This window comes from Amaranthus tricolor, chromosome 6 (assembly GCF_026212465.1).
Source record: "Amaranthus tricolor cultivar Red isolate AtriRed21 chromosome 6, ASM2621246v1, whole genome shotgun sequence".
Classification (NCBI taxonomy): Eukaryota; Viridiplantae; Streptophyta; class Magnoliopsida; order Caryophyllales; family Amaranthaceae; genus Amaranthus; species Amaranthus tricolor.
The window spans coordinates 11250094-11268046 of NC_080052.1; the positions used below are offsets into that span (position 1 = coordinate 11250094).

Below are 17953 nucleotides of genomic sequence, written 5' to 3' on the forward strand. Positions count from 1 at the left end.
TTTTGCTCAAGTGGAGCGGAAAGAATTCGCAAATGAAAACGATAAAAAAAAAAAAAAAGAAGGGAAAAAGGGGTGCAACACGAGGACTTCCCAGGAGGTCACCCATCCTAGTACTACTCTCGCCCAAGCACGCTTAGCTGCGGAGTTCTGATGGGATCCGGTGCATTAGTGCTGGTATGATCGCACCCGTTCATTCACCGTAACAATTTGTATACATGCGCATTGCCGACCAAAAAAAAACCCAGAGCATTCCAAAGCTCGTAAACTCGCAACCGAGACCCCTCTTTCGAGCCTTCTTCTTCCCAAATACTGTTTTTCACCCTCCCGGTATTGTCCCATTCCCAAAAGAGTCTGCCGTCTGTAAAAGCAAGGTGAACTCGCAACAAAAAAAAAAAAAATGTTTATGAAATCCGCGCAACACTTGGAATTCAAGAGGCCATCCATGCCAGGCACGCTTCCGCGGGGAGTTCCGACGGGTCCGGTGCAATTTCCGCTTACACGAACGCACCGATGCACGCCTCTTTCGAACAATTCGTTCGTATGCGCATCGACCCGCGTCAACGGGTCCTTACATTCGAGTGCCCGTAAATTCGAGGTCGGGACCCGGTTGCGAGTTATATTTTTATAAATAAAATTACTTCCAAAGAGTATATTACTATAATCACAGAAATTCCTTTTGCTCAAGTGGAGCGGAAAGAATTCGCAAATGAAAACGATAAAAAAAAAAAAAAAAAAGAAGGGAAAAAGGGGTGCAACACGAGGACTTCCCAGGAGGTCACCCATCCTAGTACTACTCTCGCCCAAGCACGCTTAACTGCGGAGTTCTGATGGGATCCGGTGCATTAGTGCTGGTATGATCGCACCCGTTCATTCACCGTAACAATTTGTATACATGCGCATTGCCGAACAAAAAAAAACCCAGAGCATTCCAAAGATCGTAAACTCGCAACCGAGACCCCTCTTTCGAGCCTTCTTCTTCCAAAATACTGTTTTTCACCCTCCCGGTATTGTCCCATTCCCAAAAGAGTCCGCCGTCTGTAAAAGCAAGGTGAACTCGCAACAAAAAAAAGACAAAATGTTTATGAAATCCGCGCAAGACTTGGAAATCAAGAGGCCATCCATGCCAGGCACGCTTCCGCGGGGAGTTCCGACGGGTCCGGTGCAATTTCCGCTTACACGAACGCACCGATGCACGCCTCTTTCGAACAATTCGTTCGTATGCGCATCGACCCGCGTCAACGGGTCCTTACCTTCGAGTGCCCGTAAATTCGAGGTCGGGACCCGGTTGCGAGTTATATTTTTATAAATAAAATTACTTCCAAAGAGTATATTACTATAATCACCGAAATTCCTTTTGCTCAAGTGGAGCGGAAAGAATTCGCAAATGAAAACGATAAAAAAAAAAAAAAGAAGGGAAAAAGGGGTGCAACACGAGGACTTCCCAGGAGGTCACCCATCCTAGTACTACTCTCGCCCAAGCACGCTTAGCTGCGGAGTTCTGATGGGATCCGGTGCATTAGTGCTGGTATGATCGCACCCGTTCATTCACCGTAACAATTTGTATACATGCGCATTGCCGACCAAAAAAAAACCCAGAGCATTCCAAAGCTCGTAAACTCGCAACCGAGACCCCTCTTTCGAGCCTTCTTCTTCCCAAATACTGTTTTTCACCCTCCCGGTATTGTCCCATTCCCAAAAGAGTCTGCCGTCTGTAAAAGCAAGGTGAACTCGCAACAAAAAAAAGACAAAATGTTTATGAAATCCGCGCAACACTTGGAAATCAAGAGGCCATCCATGCCAGGCACGCTTCCGCGGGGAGTTCCGACGGGTCCGGTGCAATTTCCGCTTACACGAACGCACCGATGCACGCCTCTTTCGAACAATTCGTTCGTATGCGCATCGACCCGCGTCAACGGGTCCTTACCTTCGAGTGCCCGTAAATTCGAGGTCGGGACCCGGTTGCGAGTTATATTTTTATAAATAAAATTACTTCCAAAGAGTATATTACTATAATCACCGAAATTCCTTTTGCTCAAGTGGAGCGGAAAGAATTCGCAAATGAAAACGATAAAAAAAAAAAAAAAGAAGGGAAAAAGGGGTGCAACACGAGGACTTCCCAGGAGGTCACCCATCCTAGTACTACTCTCGCCCAAGCACGCTTAGCTGCGGAGTTCTGATGGGATCCGGTGCATTAGTGCTGGTATGATCGCACCCGTTCATTCACCGTAACAATTTGTATACATGCGCATTGCCGACCAAAAAAAAACCCAGAGCATTCCAAAGCTCGTAAACTCGCAACCGAGACCCCTCTTTCGAGCCTTCTTCTTCCCAAATACTGTTTTTCACCCTCCCGGTATTGTCCCATTCCCAAAAGAGTCTGCCGTCTGTAAAAGCAAGGTGAACTCGCAACAAAAAAAAAAAAAATGTTTATGAAATCCGCGCAACACTTGGAATTCAAGAGGCCATCCATGCCAGGCACGCTTCCGCGGGGAGTTCCGACGGGTCCGGTGCAATTTCCGCTTACACGAACGCACCGATGCACGCCTCTTTCGAACAATTCGTTCGTATGCGCATCGACCCGCGTCAACGGGTCCTTACATTCGAGTGCCCGTAAATTCGAGGTCGGGACCCGGTTGCGAGTTATATTTTTATAAATAAAATTACTTCCAAAGAGTATATTACTATAATCACAGAAATTCCTTTTGCTCAAGTGGAGCGGAAAGAATTCGCAAATGAAAACGATAAAAAAAAAAAAAAAAGAAGGGAAAAAGGGGTGCAACACGAGGACTTCCCAGGAGGTCACCCATCCTAGTACTACTCTCGCCCAAGCACGCTTAACTGCGGAGTTCTGATGGGATCCGGTGCATTAGTGCTGGTATGATCGCACCCGTTCCTTCACCGTAACAATTTGTATACATGCGCATTGCCGAACAAAAAAAAACCCAGAGCATTCCAAAGCTCGTAAACTCGCAACCGAGACCCCTCTTTCGAGCCTTCTTCTTCCAAAATACTGTTTTTCACCCTCCCGGTATTGTCCCATTCCCAAAAGAGTCCGCCGTCTGTAAAAGCAAGGTGAACTCGCAACAAAAAAAAGACAAAATGTTTATGAAATCCGCGCAAGACTTGGAAATCAAGAGGCCATCCATGCCAGGCACGCTTCCGCGGGGAGTTCCGACGGGTCCGGTGCAATTTCCGCTTACACGAACGCACCGATGCACGCCTCTTTCGAACAATTCGTTCGTATGCGCATCGACCCGCGTCAACGGGTCCTTACCTTCGAGTGCCCGTAAATTCGAGGTCGGGACCCGGTTGCGAGTTATATTTTTATAAATAAAATTACTTCCAAAGAGTATATTACTATAATCACCGAAATTCCTTTTGCTCAAGTGGAGCGGAAAGAATTCGCAAATGAAAACGATAAAAAAAAAAAAAGAAGGGAAAAAGGGGTGCAACACGAGGACTTCCCAGGAGGTCACCCATCCTAGTACTACTCTCGCCCAAGCACGCTTAGCTGCGGAGTTCTGATGGGATCCGGTGCATTAGTGCTGGTATGATCGCACCCGTTCATTCACAGTAACAATTTGTATACATGCGCATTGCCGACCAAAAAAAAACCCAGAGCATTCCAAAGCTCGTAAACTCGCAACCGAGACCCCTCTTTCGAGCCTTCTTCTTCCCAAATACTGTTTTTCACCCTCCCGGTATTGTCCCATTCCCAAAAGAGTCTGCCGTCTGTAAAAGCAAGGTGAACTCGCAACAAAAAAAAGACAAAATGTTTATGAAATCCGCGCAACACTTGGAAATCAAGAGGCCATCCATGCCAGGCACGCTTCCGCGGGGAGTTCCGACGGGTCCGGTGCAATTTCCGCTTACACGAACGCACCGATGCACGCCTCTTTCGAACAATTCGTTCGTATGCGCATCGACCCGCGTCAACGGGTCCTTACCTTCGAGTGCCCGTAAATTCGAGGTCGGGACCCGGTTGCGAGTTATATTTTTATAAATAAAATTACTTCCAAAGAGTATATTACTATAATCACCGAAATTCCTTTTGCTCAAGTGGAGCGGAAAGAATTCGCAAATAAAAACGATAAAAAAAAAAAAAAAAGAAGGGAAAAAGGGGTGCAACACGAGGACTTCCCAGGAGGTCACCCATCCTAGTACTACTGTCGCCCAAGCACGCTTAACTGCGGAGTTCTGATGGGATCCGGTGCATTAGTGCTGGTATGATCGCACCCGTTCATTCACAGTAACAATTTGTATACATGCGCATTGCCGACCAAAAAAAAACCCAGAGCATTCCAAAGCTCGTAAACTCGCAACCGAGACCCCTCTTTCGAGCCTTCTTCTTCCCAAATACTGTTTTTCACCCTCCCGGTATTGTCCCATTCCCAAAAGAGTCCGCCGTCTGTAAAAGCAAGGTGAACTCGCAACAAAAAAAAGACAAAATGTTTAAGAAATCCGCGCAACACTTGGAAATCAAGAGGCCATCCATGCCAGGCACGCTTCCGCGGGGAGTTCCGACGGGTCCGGTGCAATTTCCGCTTACACGAACGCACCGATGCACGCCTCTTTCGAACAATTCGTTCGTATGCGCATCGACCCGCGTCAACGGGTCCTTACATTCGAGTGCCCGTAAATTCGAGGTCGGGACCCGGTTGCGAGTTATATTTTTATAAATAAAATTACTTCCAAAGAGTATATTACTATAATCACAGAAATTCCTTTTGCTCAAGTGGAGCGGAAAGAATTCGCAAATAAAAACGATAAAAAAAAAAAAAAAAGAAGGGAAAAAGGGGTGCAACACGAGGACTTCCCAGGAGGTCACCCATCCTAGTACTACTCTCGCCCAAGCACGCTTAACTGCGGAGTTCTGATGGGATCCGGTGCATTAGTGCTGGTATGATCGCACCCGTTCCTTCACCGTAACAATTTGTATACATGCGCATTGCCGAACAAAAAAAAACCCAGAGCATTCCAAAGCTCGTAAACTCGCAACCGAGACCCCTCTTTCGAGCCTTCTTCTTCCAAAATACTGTTTTTCACCCTCCCGGTATTGTCCCATTCCCAAAAGAGTCCGCCGTCTGTAAAAGCAAGGTGAACTCGCAACAAAAAAAAGACAAAATGTTTATGAAATCCGCGCAACACTTGGAAATCAAGAGGCCATCCATGCCAGGCACGCTTCCGCGGGGAGTTCCGACGGGTCCGGTGCAATTTCCGCTTACACGAACGCACCGATGCACGCCTCTTTCGAACAATTCGTTCGTATGCGCATCGACCCGCGTCAACGGGTCCTTACATTCGAGTGCCCGTAAATTCGAGGTCGGGACCCGGTTGCGAGTTATATTTTTATAAATAAAATTACTTCCAAAGAGTATATTACTATAATCACAGAAATTCCTTTTGCTCAAGTGGAGCGGAAAGAATTCGCAAATAAAAACGATAAAAAAAAAAAAAAAAGAAGGGAAAAAGGGGTGCAACACGAGGACTTCCCAGGAGGTCACCCATCCTAGTACTACTCTCGCCCAAGCACGCTTAACTGCGGAGTTCTGATGGGATCCGGTGCATTAGTGCTGGTATGATCGCACCCGTTCCTTCACCGTAACAATTTGTATACATGCGCATTGCCGAACAAAAAAAAACCCAGAGCATTCCAAAGCTCGTAAACTCGCAACCGAGACCCCTCTTTCGAGCCTTCTTCTTCCAAAATACTGTTTTTCACCCTCCCGGTATTGTCCCATTCCCAAAAGAGTCCGCCGTCTGTAAAAGCAAGGTGAACTCGCAACAAAAAAAAGACAAAATGTTTATGAAATCCGCGCAAGACTTGGAAATCAAGAGGCCATCCATGCCAGGCACGCTTCCGCGGGGAGTTCCGACGGGTCCGGTGCAATTTCCGCTTACACGAACGCACCGATGCACGCCTCTTTCGAACAATTCGTTCGTATGCGCATCGACCCGCGTCAACGGGTCCTTACATTCGAGTGCCCGTAAATTCGAGGTCGGGACCCGGTTGCGAGTTATATTTTTATAAATAAAATTACTTCCAAAGAGTATATTACTATAATCACAGAAATTCCTTTTGCTCAAGTGGAGCGGAAAGAATTCGCAAATAAAAACGATAAAAAAAAAAAAAAAAGAAGGGAAAAAGGGGTGCAACACGAGGACTTCCCAGGAGGTCACCCATCCTAGTACTACTCTCGCCCAAGCACGCTTAACTGCGGAGTTCTGATGGGATCCGGTGCATTAGTGCTGGTATGATCGCACCCGTTCCTTCACCGTAACAATTTGTATACATGCGCATTGCCGAACAAAAAAAAACCCAGAGCATTCCAAAGCTCGTAAACTCGCAACCGAGACCCCTCTTTCGAGCCTTCTTCTTCCAAAATACTGTTTTTCACCCTCCCGGTATTGTCCCATTCCCAAAAGAGTCCGCCGTCTGTAAAAGCAAGGTGAACTCGCAACAAAAAAAAGACAAAATGTTTATGAAATCCGCGCAAGACTTGGAAATCAAGAGGCCATCCATGCCAGGCACGCTTCCGCGGGGAGTTCCGACGGGTCCGGTGCAATTTCCGCTTACACGAACGCACCGATGCACGCCTCTTTCGAACAATTCGTTCGTATGCGCATCGACCCGCGTCAACGGGTCCTTACCTTCGAGTGCCCGTAAATTCGAGGTCGGGACCCGGTTGCGAGTTATATTTTTATAAATAAAATTACTTCCAAAGAGTATATTACTATAATCACCGAAATTCCTTTTGCTCAAGTGGAGCGGAAAGAATTCGCAAATGAAAACGATAAAAAAAAAAAAAGAAGGGAAAAAGGGGTGCAACACGAGGACTTCCCAGGAGGTCACCCATCCTAGTACTACTCTCGCCCAAGCACGCTTAGCTGCGGAGTTCTGATGGGATCCGGTGCATTAGTGCTGGTATGATCGCACCCGTTCATTCACAGTAACAATTTGTATACATGCGCATTGCCGACCAAAAAAAAACCCAGAGCATTCCAAAGCTCGTAAACTCGCAACCGAGACCCCTCTTTCGAGCCTTCTTCTTCCCAAATACTGTTTTTCACCCTCCCGGTATTGTCCCATTCCCAAAAGAGTCTGCCGTCTGTAAAAGCAAGGTGAACTCGCAACAAAAAAAAGACAAAATGTTTATGAAATCCGCGCAACACTTGGAAATCAAGAGGCCATCCATGCCAGGCACGCTTCCGCGGGGAGTTCCGACGGGTCCGGTGCAATTTCCGCTTACACGAACGCACCGATGCACGCCTCTTTCGAACAATTCGTTCGTATGCGCATCGACCCGCGTCAACGGGTCCTTACCTTCGAGTGCCCGTAAATTCGAGGTCGGGACCCGGTTGCGAGTTATATTTTTATAAATAAAATTACTTCCAAAGAGTATATTACTATAATCACCGAAATTCCTTTTGCTCAAGTGGAGCGGAAAGAATTCGCAAATAAAAACGATAAAAAAAAAAAAAAAAGAAGGGAAAAAGGGGTGCAACACGAGGACTTCCCAGGAGGTCACCCATCCTAGTACTACTGTCGCCCAAGCACGCTTAACTGCGGAGTTCTGATGGGATCCGGTGCATTAGTGCTGGTATGATCGCACCCGTTCATTCACAGTAACAATTTGTATACATGCGCATTGCCGACCAAAAAAAAACCCAGAGCATTCCAAAGCTCGTAAACTCGCAACCGAGACCCCTCTTTCGAGCCTTCTTCTTCCCAAATACTGTTTTTCACCCTCCCGGTATTGTCCCATTCCCAAAAGAGTCCGCCGTCTGTAAAAGCAAGGTGAACTCGCAACAAAAAAAAGACAAAATGTTTAAGAAATCCGCGCAACACTTGGAAATCAAGAGGCCATCCATGCCAGGCACGCTTCCGCGGGGAGTTCCGACGGGTCCGGTGCAATTTCCGCTTACACGAACGCACCGATGCACGCCTCTTTCGAACAATTCGTTCGTATGCGCATCGACCCGCGTCAACGGGTCCTTACATTCGAGTGCCCGTAAATTCGAGGTCGGGACCCGGTTGCGAGTTATATTTTTATAAATAAAATTACTTCCAAAGAGTATATTACTATAATCACAGAAATTCCTTTTGCTCAAGTGGAGCGGAAAGAATTCGCAAATAAAAACGATAAAAAAAAAAAAAAAAGAAGGGAAAAAGGGGTGCAACACGAGGACTTCCCAGGAGGTCACCCATCCTAGTACTACTCTCGCCCAAGCACGCTTAACTGCGGAGTTCTGATGGGATCCGGTGCATTAGTGCTGGTATGATCGCACCCGTTCCTTCACCGTAACAATTTGTATACATGCGCATTGCCGAACAAAAAAAAACCCAGAGCATTCCAAAGCTCGTAAACTCGCAACCGAGACCCCTCTTTCGAGCCTTCTTCTTCCAAAATACTGTTTTTCACCCTCCCGGTATTGTCCCATTCCCAAAAGAGTCCGCCGTCTGTAAAAGCAAGGTGAACTCGCAACAAAAAAAAGACAAAATGTTTATGAAATCCGCGCAAGACTTGGAAATCAAGAGGCCATCCATGCCAGGCACGCTTCCGCGGGGAGTTCCGACGGGTCCGGTGCAATTTCCGCTTACACGAACGCACCGATGCACGCCTCTTTCGAACAATTCGTTCGTATGCGCATCGACCCGCGTCAACGGGTCCTTACCTTCGAGTGCCCGTAAATTCGAGGTCGGGACCCGGTTGCGAGTTATATTTTTATAAATAAAATTACTTCCAAAGAGTATATTACTATAATCACCGAAATTCCTTTTGCTCAAGTGGAGCGGAAAGAATTCGCAAATGAAAACGATAAAAAAAAAAAAAGAAGGGAAAAAGGGGTGCAACACGAGGACTTCCCAGGAGGTCACCCATCCTAGTACTACTCTCGCCCAAGCACGCTTAGCTGCGGAGTTCTGATGGGATCCGGTGCATTAGTGCTGGTATGATCGCACCCGTTCATTCACAGTAACAATTTGTATACATGCGCATTGCCGACCAAAAAAAAACCCAGAGCATTCCAAAGCTCGTAAACTCGCAACCGAGACCCCTCTTTCGAGCCTTCTTCTTCCCAAATACTGTTTTTCACCCTCCCGGTATTGTCCCATTCCCAAAAGAGTCTGCCGTCTGTAAAAGCAAGGTGAACTCGCAACAAAAAAAAGACAAAATGTTTATGAAATCCGCGCAACACTTGGAAATCAAGAGGCCATCCATGCCAGGCACGCTTCCGCGGGGAGTTCCGACGGGTCCGGTGCAATTTCCGCTTACACGAACGCACCGATGCACGCCTCTTTCGAACAATTCGTTCGTATGCGCATCGACCCGCGTCAACGGGTCCTTACCTTCGAGTGCCCGTAAATTCGAGGTCGGGACCCGGTTGCGAGTTATATTTTTATAAATAAAATTACTTCCAAAGAGTATATTACTATAATCACCGAAATTCCTTTTGCTCAAGTGGAGCGGAAAGAATTCGCAAATAAAAACGATAAAAAAAAAAAAAAAAGAAGGGAAAAAGGGGTGCAACACGAGGACTTCCCAGGAGGTCACCCATCCTAGTACTACTGTCGCCCAAGCACGCTTAACTGCGGAGTTCTGATGGGATCCGGTGCATTAGTGCTGGTATGATCGCACCCGTTCATTCACAGTAACAATTTGTATACATGCGCATTGCCGACCAAAAAAAAACCCAGAGCATTCCAAAGCTCGTAAACTCGCAACCGAGACCCCTCTTTCGAGCCTTCTTCTTCCCAAATACTGTTTTTCACCCTCCCGGTATTGTCCCATTCCCAAAAGAGTCCGCCGTCTGTAAAAGCAAGGTGAACTCGCAACAAAAAAAAGACAAAATGTTTAAGAAATCCGCGCAACACTTGGAAATCAAGAGGCCATCCATGCCAGGCACGCTTCCGCGGGGAGTTCCGACGGGTCCGGTGCAATTTCCGCTTACACGAACGCACCGATGCACGCCTCTTTCGAACAATTCGTTCGTATGCGCATCGACCCGCGTCAACGGGTCCTTACCTTCGAGTGCCCGTAAATTCGAGGTCGGGACCCGGTTGCGAGTTATATTTTTATAAATAAAATTACTTCCAAAGAGTATATTAATATAATCACCGAAATTCCTTTTGCTCAAGTGGAGCGGAAAGAATTCGCAAATAAAAACGATAAAAAAAAAAAAAAAAGAAGGGAAAAAGGGGTGCAACACGAGGACTTCCCAGGAGGTCACCCATCCTAGTACTACTGTCGCCCAAGCACGCTTAACTGCGGAGTTCTGATGGGATCCGGTGCATTAGTGCTGGTATGATCGCACCCGTTCATTCACAGTAACAATTTGTATACATGCGCATTGCCGACCAAAAAAAAACCCAGAGCATTCCAAAGCTCGTAAACTCGCAACCGAGACCCCTCTTTCGAGCCTTCTTCTTCCCAAATACTGTTTTTCACCCTCCCGGTATTGTCCCATTCCCAAAAGAGTCCGCCGTCTGTAAAAGCAAGGTGAACTCGCAACAAAAAAAAGACAAAATGTTTAAGAAATCCGCGCAACACTTGGAATTCAAGAGGCCATCCATGCCAGGCACGCTTCCGCGGGGAGTTCCGACGGGTCCGGTGCAATTTCCGCTTACACGAACGCACCGATGCACGCCTCTTTCGAACAATTCGTTCGTATGCGCATCGACCCGCGTCAACGGGTCCTTACCTTCGAGTGCCCGTAAATTCGAGGTCGGGACCCGGTTGCGAGTTATATTTTTATAAATAAAATTACTTCCAAAGAGTATATTAATATAATCACCGAAATTCCTTTTGCTCAAGTGGAGCGGAAAGAATTCGCAAATAAAAACGATAAAAAAAAAAAAAAAGAAGGGAAAAAGGGGTGCAACACGAGGACTTCCCAGGAGGTCACCCATCCTAGTACTACTGTCGCCCAAGCACGCTTAACTGCGGAGTTCTGATGGGATCCGGTGCATTAGTGCTGGTATGATCGCACCCGTTCATTCACCGTAACAATTTGTATACATGCGCATTGCCGACCAAAAAAAAACCCAGAGCATTCCAAAGCTCGTAAACTCGCAACCGAGACCCCTCTTTCGAGCCTTCTTCTTCCCAAATACTGTTTTTCACCCTCCCGGTATTGTCCCATTCCCAAAAGAGTCTGCCGTCTGTAAAAGCAAGGTGAACTCGCAACAAAAAAAAGACAAAATGTTTATGAAATCCGCGCAACACTTGGAAATCAAGAGGCCATCCATGCCAGGCACGCTTCCGCGGGGAGTTCCGACGGGTCCGGTGCAATTTCCGCTTACACGAACGCACCGATGCACGCCTCTTTCGAACAATTCGTTCGTATGCGCATCGACCCGCGTCAACGGGTCCTTACCTTCGAGTGCCCGTAAATTCGAGGTCGGGACCCGGTTGCGAGTTATATTTTTATAAATAAAATTACTTCCAAAGAGTATATTAATATAATCACCGAAATTCCTTTTGCTCAAGTGGAGCGGAAAGAATTCGCAAATAAAAACGATAAAAAAAAAAAAAAAGAAGGGAAAAAGGGGTGCAACACGAGGACTTCCCAGGAGGTCACCCATCCTAGTACTACTCTCGCCCAAGCACGCTTAACTGCGGAGTTCTGATGGGATCCGGTGCATTAGTGCTGGTATGATCGCACCCGTTCATTCACCGTAACAATTTGTATACATGCGCATTGCCGACCAAAAAAAAACCCAGAGCATTCCAAAGCTCGTAAACTCGCAACCGAGACCCCTCTTTCGAGCCTTCTTCTTCCCAAATACTGTTTTTCACCCTCCCGGTATTGTCCCATTCCCAAAAGAGTCTGCCGTCTGTAAAAGCAAGGTGAACTCGCAACAAAAAAAAGACAAAATGTTTATGAAATCCGCGCAACACTTGGAAATCAAGAGGCCATCCATGCCAGGCACGCTTCCGCGGGGAGTTCCGACGGGTCCGGTGCAATTTCCGCTTACACGAACGCACCGATGCACGCCTCTTTCGAACAATTCGTTCGTATGCGCATCGACCCGCGTCAACGGGTCCTTACCTTCGAGTGCCCGTAAATTCGAGGTCGGGACCCGGTTGCGAGTTATATTTTTATAAATAAAATTACTTCCAAAGAGTATATTACTATAATCACCGAAATTCCTTTTGCTCAAGTGGAGCGGAAAGAATTCGCAAATAAAAACGATAAAAAAAAAAAAAAAAGAAGGGAAAAAGGGGTGCAACACGAGGACTTCCCAGGAGGTCACCCATCCTAGTACTACTCTCGCCCAAGCACGCTTAACTGCGGAGTTCTGATGGGATCCGGTGCATTAGTGCTGGTATGATCGCACCCGTTCATTCACCGTAACAATTTGTATACATGCGCATTGCCGACCAAAAAAAAACCCAGAGCATTCCAAAGCTCGTAAACTCGCAACCGAGACCCCTCTTTCGAGCCTTCTTCTTCCCAAATACTGTTTTTCACCCTCCCGGTATTGTCCCATTCCCAAAAGAGTCTGCCGTCTGTAAAAGCAAGGTGAACTCGCAACAAAAAAAAGACAAAATGTTTATGAAATCCGCGCAACACTTGGAAATCAAGAGGCCATCCATGCCAGGCACGCTTCCGCGGGGAGTTCCGACGGGTCCGGTGCAATTTCCGCTTACACGAACGCACCGATGCACGCCTCTTTCGAACAATTCGTTCGTATGCGCATCGACCCGCGTCAACGGGTCCTTACCTTCGAGTGCCCGTAAATTCGAGGTCGGGACCCAGTTGCGAGTTATATTTTTATAAATAAAATTACTTCCAAAGAGTATATTACTATAATCACCGAAATTCCTTTTGCTCAAGTGGAGCGGAAAGAATTCGCAAATAAAAACGATAAAAAAAAAAAAAAAAGAAGGGAAAAAGGGGTGCAACACGAGGACTTCCCAGGAGGTCACCCATCCTAGTACTACTCTCGCCCAAGCACGCTTAACTGCGGAGTTCTGATGGGATCCGGTGCATTAGTGCTGGTATGATCGCACCCGTTCATTCACCGTAACAATTTGTATACATGCGCATTGCCGACCAAAAAAAAACCCAGAGCATTCCAAAGCTCGTAAACTCGCAACCGAGACCCCTCTTTCGAGCCTTCTTCTTCCCAAATACTGTTTTTCACCCTCCCGGTATTGTCCCATTCCCAAAAGAGTCTGCCGTCTGTAAAAGCAAGGTGAACTCGCAACAAAAAAAAGACAATGTTTATGAAATCCGCGCAACACTTGGAAATCAAGAGGCCATCCATGCCAGGCACGCTTCCGCGGGGAGTTCCGACGGGTCCGGTGCAATTTCCGCTTACACGAACGCACCGATGCACGCCTCTTTCGAACAATTCGTTCGTATGCGCATCGACCCGCGTCAACGGGTCCTTACCTTCGAGTGCCCGTAAATTCGAGGTCGGGACCCGGTTGCGAGTTATATTTTTATAAATAAAATTACTTCCAAAGAGTATATTAATATAATCACCGAAATTCCTTTTGCTCAAGTGGAGCGGAAAGAATTCGCAAATAAAAACGATAAAAAAAAAAAAAAAAAGAAGGGAAAAAGGGGTGCAACACGAGGACTTCCCAGGAGGTCACCCATCCTAGTACTACTCTCGCCCAAGCACGCTTAACTGCGAAGTTCTGATGGGATCCGGTGCATTAGTGCTGGTATGATCGCACCCGTTCATTCACCGTAACAATTTGTATACATGCGCATTGCCGACCAAAAAAAAACCCAGAGCATTCCAAAGCTCGTAAACTCGCAACCGAGACCCCTCTTTCGAGCCTTCTTCTTCCCAAATACTGTTTTTCACCCTCCCGGTATTGTCCCATTCCCAAAAGAGTCTGCCGTCTGTAAAAGCAAGGTGAACTCGCAACAAAAAAAAGACAAAATGTTTATGAAATCCGCGCAACACTTGGAAATCAAGAGGCCATCCATGCCAGGCACGCTTCCGCGGGGAGTTCCGACGGGTCCGGTGCAATTTCCGCTTACACGAACGCACCGATGCACGCCTCTTTCGAACAATTCGTTCGTATGCGCATCGACCCGCGTCAACGGGTCCTTACCTTCGAGTGCCCGTAAATTCGAGGTCGGGACCCGGTTGCGAGTTATATTTTTATAAATAAAATTACTTCCAAAGAGTATATTACTATAATCACCGAAATTCCTTTTGCTCAAGTGGAGCGGAAAGAATTCGCAAATAAAAACGATAAAAAAAAAAAAAAAAGAAGGGAAAAAGGGGTGCAACACGAGGACTTCCCAGGAGGTCACCCATCCTAGTACTACTCTCGCCCAAGCACGCTTAACTGCGGAGTTCTGATGGGATCCGGTGCATTAGTGCTGGTATGATCGCACCCGTTCATTCACCGTAACAATTTGTATACATGCGCATTGCCGACCAAAAAAAAACCCAGAGCATTCCAAAGCTCGTAAACTCGCAACCGAGACCCCTCTTTCGAGCCTTCTTCTTCCCAAATACTGTTTTTCACCCTCCCGGTATTGTCCCATTCCCAAAAGAGTCTGCCGTCTGTAAAAGCAAGGTGAACTCGCAACAAAAAAAAGACAAAATGTTTATGAAATCCGCGCAACACTTGGAAATCAAGAGGCCATCCATGCCAGGCACGCTTCCGCGGGGAGTTCCGACGGGTCCGGTGCAATTTCCGCTTACACGAACGCACCGATGCACGCCTCTTTCGAACAATTCGTTCGTATGCGCATCGACCCGCGTCAACGGGTCCTTACCTTCGAGTGCCCGTAAATTCGAGGTCGGGACCCGGTTGCGAGTTATATTTTTATAAATAAAATTACTTCCAAAGAGTATATTACTATAATCACCGAAATTCCTTTTGCTCAAGTGGAGCGGAAAGAATTCGCAAATAAAAACGATAAAAAAAAAAAAAAAAGAAGGGAAAAAGGGGTGCAACACGAGGACTTCCCAGGAGGTCACCCATCCTAGTACTACTCTCGCCCAAGCACGCTTAACTGCGGAGTTCTGATGGGATCCGGTGCATTAGTGCTGGTATGATCGCACCCGTTCATTCACCGTAACAATTTGTATACATGCGCATTGCCGACCAAAAAAAAACCCAGAGCATTCCAAAGCTCGTAAACTCGCAACCGAGACCCCTCTTTCGAGCCTTCTTCTTCCCAAATACTGTTTTTCACCCTCCCGGTATTGTCCCATTCCCAAAAGAGTCTGCCGTCTGTAAAAGCAAGGTGAACTCGCAACAAAAAAAAGACAAAATGTTTATGAAATCCGCGCAACACTTGGAAATCAAGAGGCCATCCATGCCAGGCACGCTTCCGCGGGGAGTTCCGACGGGTCCGGTGCAATTTCCGCTTACACGAACGCACCGATGCACGCCTCTTTCGAACAATTCGTTCGTATGCGCATCGACCCGCGTCAACGGGTCCTTACCTTCGAGTGCCCGTAAATTCGAGGTCGGGACCCGGTTGCGAGTTATATTTTTATAAATAAAATTACTTCCAAAGAGTATATTACTATAATCACCGAAATTCCTTTTGCTCAAGTGGAGCGGAAAGAATTCGCAAATAAAAACGATAAAAAAAAAAAAAAAAGAAGGGAAAAAGGGGTGCAACACGAGGACTTCCCAGGAGGTCACCCATCCTAGTACTACTCTCGCCCAAGCACGCTTAACTGCGGAGTTCTGATGGGATCCGGTGCATTAGTGCTGGTATGATCGCACCCGTTCATTCACCGTAACAATTTGTATACATGCGCATTGCCGACCAAAAAAAAACCCAGAGCATTCCAAAGCTCGTAAACTCGCAACCGAGACCCCTCTTTCGAGCCTTCTTCTTCCCAAATACTGTTTTTCACCCTCCCGGTATTGTCCCATTCCCAAAAGAGTCTGCCGTCTGTAAAAGCAAGGTGAACTCGCAACAAAAAAAAGACAAAATGTTTATGAAATCCGCGCAACACTTGGAAATCAAGAGGCCATCCATGCCAGGCACGCTTCCGCGGGGAGTTCCGACGGGTCCGGTGCAATTTCCGCTTACACGAACGCACCGATGCACGCCTCTTTCGAACAATTCGTTCGTATGCGCATCGACCCGCGTCAACGGGTCCTTACCTTCGAGTGCCCGTAAATTCGAGGTCGGGACCCGGTTGCGAGTTATATTTTTATAAATAAAATTACTTCCAAAGAGTATATTACTATAATCACCGAAATTCCTTTTGCTCAAGTGGAGCGGAAAGAATTCGCAAATAAAAACGATAAAAAAAAAAAAAAAAGAAGGGAAAAAGGGGTGCAACACGAGGACTTCCCAGGAGGTCACCCATCCTAGTACTACTCTCGCCCAAGCACGCTTAACTGCGGAGTTCTGATGGGATCCGGTGCATTAGTGCTGGTATGATCGCACCCGTTCATTCACCGTAACAATTTGTATACATGCGCATTGCCGACCAAAAAAAAACCCAGAGCATTCCAAAGCTCGTAAACTCGCAACCGAGACCCCTCTTTCGAGCCTTCTTCTTCCCAAATACTGTTTTTCACCCTCCCGGTATTGTCCCATTCCCAAAAGAGTCTGCCGTCTGTAAAAGCAAGGTGAACTCGCAACAAAAAAAAGACAAAATGTTTATGAAATCCGCGCAACACTTGGAAATCAAGAGGCCATCCATGCCAGGCACGCTTCCGCGGGGAGTTCCGACGGGTCCGGTGCAATTTCCGCTTACACGAACGCACCGATGCACGCCTCTTTCGAACAATTCGTTCGTATGCGCATCGACCCGCGTCAACGGGTCCTTACCTTCGAGTGCCCGTAAATTCGAGGTCGGGACCCGGTTGCGAGTTATATTTTTATAAATAAAATTACTTCCAAAGAGTATATTACTATAATCACCGAAATTCCTTTTGCTCAAGTGGAGCGGAAAGAATTCGCAAATGAAAACGATAAAAAAAAAGAAGGGAAAAAGGGGTGCAACACGAGGACTTCCCAGGAGGTCACCCATCCTAGTACTACTCTCGCCCAAGCACGCTTAACTGCGGAGTTCTGATGGGATCCGGTGCATTAGTGCTGGTATGATCGCACCCGTTCATTCACCGTAACAATTTGTATACATGCGCATTGCCGAACAAAAAAAAACCCAGAGCATTCCAAAGCTCGTAAACTCGCAACCGAGACCCCTCTTTCGAGCCTTCTTCTTCCAAAATACTGTTTTTCACCCTCCCGGTATTGTCCCATTCCCAAAAGAGTCCGCCGTCTGTAAAAGCAAGGTGAACTCGCAACAAAAAAAAGACAAAATGTTTATGAAATCCGCGCAACACTTGGAATTCAAGAGGCCATCCATGCCAGGCACGCTTCCGCGGGGAGTTCCGACGGGTCCGGTGCAATTTCCGCTTACACGAACGCACCGATGCACGCCTCTTTCGAACAATTCGTTCGTATGCGCATCGACCCGCGTCAACGGGTCCTTACCTTCGAGTGCCCGTAAATTCGAGGTCGGGACCCGGTTGCGAGTTATATTTTTATAAATAAAATTACTTCCAAAGAGTATATTAATATAATCACCGAAATTCCTTTTGCTCAAGTGGAGCGGAAAGAATTCGCAAATAAAAACGATAAAAAAAAAAAAAAAAGAAGGGAAAAAGGGGTGCAACACGAGGACTTCCCAGGAGGTCACCCATCCTAGTACTACTCTCGCCCAAGCACGCTTAACTGCGGAGTTCTGATGGGATCCGGTGCATTAGTGCTGGTATGATCGCACCCGTTCATTCACCGTAACAATTTGTATACATGCGCATTGCCGACCAAAAAAAAACCCAGAGCATTCCAAAGCTCGTAAACTCGCAACCGAGACCCCTCTTTCGAGCCTTCTTCTTCCCAAATACTGTTTTTCACCCTCCCGGTATTGTCCCATTCCCAAAAGAGTCTGCCGTCTGTAAAAGCAAGGTGAACTCGCAACAAAAAAAAGACAAAA

The 17953-nt window shown here is 46.8% G+C and overlaps 27 non-coding genes across 27 annotated transcripts; all 27 read right to left on the bottom strand.

Annotated features, from left to right (window-relative positions):
- Positions 1 to 69: 69 nt before the first annotated feature.
- LOC130816202 (5S ribosomal RNA) lies at positions 70 to 188 on the bottom strand. The gene has a single exon (XR_009042748.1). It is a non-coding gene; the product is annotated as a 5S ribosomal RNA (ribosomal RNA).
- Positions 189 to 746: 558 nt separating this feature from the next.
- LOC130817089 (5S ribosomal RNA) lies at positions 747 to 865 on the bottom strand. Its single transcript, XR_009043610.1, has one exon. It is a non-coding gene; the product is annotated as a 5S ribosomal RNA (ribosomal RNA).
- Positions 866 to 1420: 555 nt separating this feature from the next.
- Positions 1421 to 1539, bottom strand: LOC130816203 (5S ribosomal RNA). Its single transcript, XR_009042749.1, has one exon. It is a non-coding gene; the product is annotated as a 5S ribosomal RNA (ribosomal RNA).
- A 556-nt stretch (positions 1540 to 2095) lies between these two features.
- Positions 2096 to 2214, bottom strand: LOC130816204 (5S ribosomal RNA). The gene has a single exon (XR_009042750.1). It is a non-coding gene; the product is annotated as a 5S ribosomal RNA (ribosomal RNA).
- Positions 2215 to 2770: 556 nt separating this feature from the next.
- LOC130817100 (5S ribosomal RNA) lies at positions 2771 to 2889 on the bottom strand. Its single transcript, XR_009043621.1, has one exon. It is a non-coding gene; the product is annotated as a 5S ribosomal RNA (ribosomal RNA).
- A 554-nt stretch (positions 2890 to 3443) lies between these two features.
- Positions 3444 to 3562, bottom strand: LOC130816206 (5S ribosomal RNA). The gene has a single exon (XR_009042752.1). It is a non-coding gene; the product is annotated as a 5S ribosomal RNA (ribosomal RNA).
- A 557-nt stretch (positions 3563 to 4119) lies between these two features.
- Positions 4120 to 4238, bottom strand: LOC130816630 (5S ribosomal RNA). Its single transcript, XR_009043168.1, has one exon. It is a non-coding gene; the product is annotated as a 5S ribosomal RNA (ribosomal RNA).
- A 557-nt stretch (positions 4239 to 4795) lies between these two features.
- LOC130817112 (5S ribosomal RNA) lies at positions 4796 to 4914 on the bottom strand. The gene has a single exon (XR_009043632.1). It is a non-coding gene; the product is annotated as a 5S ribosomal RNA (ribosomal RNA).
- Positions 4915 to 5471: 557 nt separating this feature from the next.
- Positions 5472 to 5590, bottom strand: LOC130817124 (5S ribosomal RNA). The gene has a single exon (XR_009043643.1). It is a non-coding gene; the product is annotated as a 5S ribosomal RNA (ribosomal RNA).
- A 557-nt stretch (positions 5591 to 6147) lies between these two features.
- LOC130817136 (5S ribosomal RNA) lies at positions 6148 to 6266 on the bottom strand. Its single transcript, XR_009043654.1, has one exon. It is a non-coding gene; the product is annotated as a 5S ribosomal RNA (ribosomal RNA).
- Positions 6267 to 6820: 554 nt separating this feature from the next.
- Positions 6821 to 6939, bottom strand: LOC130816207 (5S ribosomal RNA). Its single transcript, XR_009042753.1, has one exon. It is a non-coding gene; the product is annotated as a 5S ribosomal RNA (ribosomal RNA).
- Positions 6940 to 7496: 557 nt separating this feature from the next.
- LOC130816631 (5S ribosomal RNA) lies at positions 7497 to 7615 on the bottom strand. The gene has a single exon (XR_009043169.1). It is a non-coding gene; the product is annotated as a 5S ribosomal RNA (ribosomal RNA).
- A 557-nt stretch (positions 7616 to 8172) lies between these two features.
- LOC130817147 (5S ribosomal RNA) lies at positions 8173 to 8291 on the bottom strand. Its single transcript, XR_009043665.1, has one exon. It is a non-coding gene; the product is annotated as a 5S ribosomal RNA (ribosomal RNA).
- Positions 8292 to 8845: 554 nt separating this feature from the next.
- Positions 8846 to 8964, bottom strand: LOC130816208 (5S ribosomal RNA). Its single transcript, XR_009042754.1, has one exon. It is a non-coding gene; the product is annotated as a 5S ribosomal RNA (ribosomal RNA).
- Positions 8965 to 9521: 557 nt separating this feature from the next.
- Positions 9522 to 9640, bottom strand: LOC130816632 (5S ribosomal RNA). Its single transcript, XR_009043170.1, has one exon. It is a non-coding gene; the product is annotated as a 5S ribosomal RNA (ribosomal RNA).
- Positions 9641 to 10197: 557 nt separating this feature from the next.
- On the bottom strand, positions 10198 to 10316 carry LOC130816633 (5S ribosomal RNA). Its single transcript, XR_009043171.1, has one exon. It is a non-coding gene; the product is annotated as a 5S ribosomal RNA (ribosomal RNA).
- A 556-nt stretch (positions 10317 to 10872) lies between these two features.
- Positions 10873 to 10991, bottom strand: LOC130816634 (5S ribosomal RNA). Its single transcript, XR_009043172.1, has one exon. It is a non-coding gene; the product is annotated as a 5S ribosomal RNA (ribosomal RNA).
- A 556-nt stretch (positions 10992 to 11547) lies between these two features.
- On the bottom strand, positions 11548 to 11666 carry LOC130817159 (5S ribosomal RNA). Its single transcript, XR_009043676.1, has one exon. It is a non-coding gene; the product is annotated as a 5S ribosomal RNA (ribosomal RNA).
- A 557-nt stretch (positions 11667 to 12223) lies between these two features.
- LOC130817171 (5S ribosomal RNA) lies at positions 12224 to 12342 on the bottom strand. The gene has a single exon (XR_009043687.1). It is a non-coding gene; the product is annotated as a 5S ribosomal RNA (ribosomal RNA).
- Positions 12343 to 12899: 557 nt separating this feature from the next.
- On the bottom strand, positions 12900 to 13018 carry LOC130817182 (5S ribosomal RNA). Its single transcript, XR_009043698.1, has one exon. It is a non-coding gene; the product is annotated as a 5S ribosomal RNA (ribosomal RNA).
- Positions 13019 to 13574: 556 nt separating this feature from the next.
- LOC130816492 (5S ribosomal RNA) lies at positions 13575 to 13693 on the bottom strand. Its single transcript, XR_009043022.1, has one exon. It is a non-coding gene; the product is annotated as a 5S ribosomal RNA (ribosomal RNA).
- A 557-nt stretch (positions 13694 to 14250) lies between these two features.
- On the bottom strand, positions 14251 to 14369 carry LOC130817195 (5S ribosomal RNA). The gene has a single exon (XR_009043710.1). It is a non-coding gene; the product is annotated as a 5S ribosomal RNA (ribosomal RNA).
- Positions 14370 to 14926: 557 nt separating this feature from the next.
- LOC130817206 (5S ribosomal RNA) lies at positions 14927 to 15045 on the bottom strand. Its single transcript, XR_009043721.1, has one exon. It is a non-coding gene; the product is annotated as a 5S ribosomal RNA (ribosomal RNA).
- Positions 15046 to 15602: 557 nt separating this feature from the next.
- LOC130817217 (5S ribosomal RNA) lies at positions 15603 to 15721 on the bottom strand. The gene has a single exon (XR_009043732.1). It is a non-coding gene; the product is annotated as a 5S ribosomal RNA (ribosomal RNA).
- A 557-nt stretch (positions 15722 to 16278) lies between these two features.
- LOC130817229 (5S ribosomal RNA) lies at positions 16279 to 16397 on the bottom strand. Its single transcript, XR_009043743.1, has one exon. It is a non-coding gene; the product is annotated as a 5S ribosomal RNA (ribosomal RNA).
- Positions 16398 to 16947: 550 nt separating this feature from the next.
- LOC130817241 (5S ribosomal RNA) lies at positions 16948 to 17066 on the bottom strand. Its single transcript, XR_009043754.1, has one exon. It is a non-coding gene; the product is annotated as a 5S ribosomal RNA (ribosomal RNA).
- A 557-nt stretch (positions 17067 to 17623) lies between these two features.
- Positions 17624 to 17742, bottom strand: LOC130816182 (5S ribosomal RNA). The gene has a single exon (XR_009042729.1). It is a non-coding gene; the product is annotated as a 5S ribosomal RNA (ribosomal RNA).
- Positions 17743 to 17953: the final 211 nt, after the last annotated feature.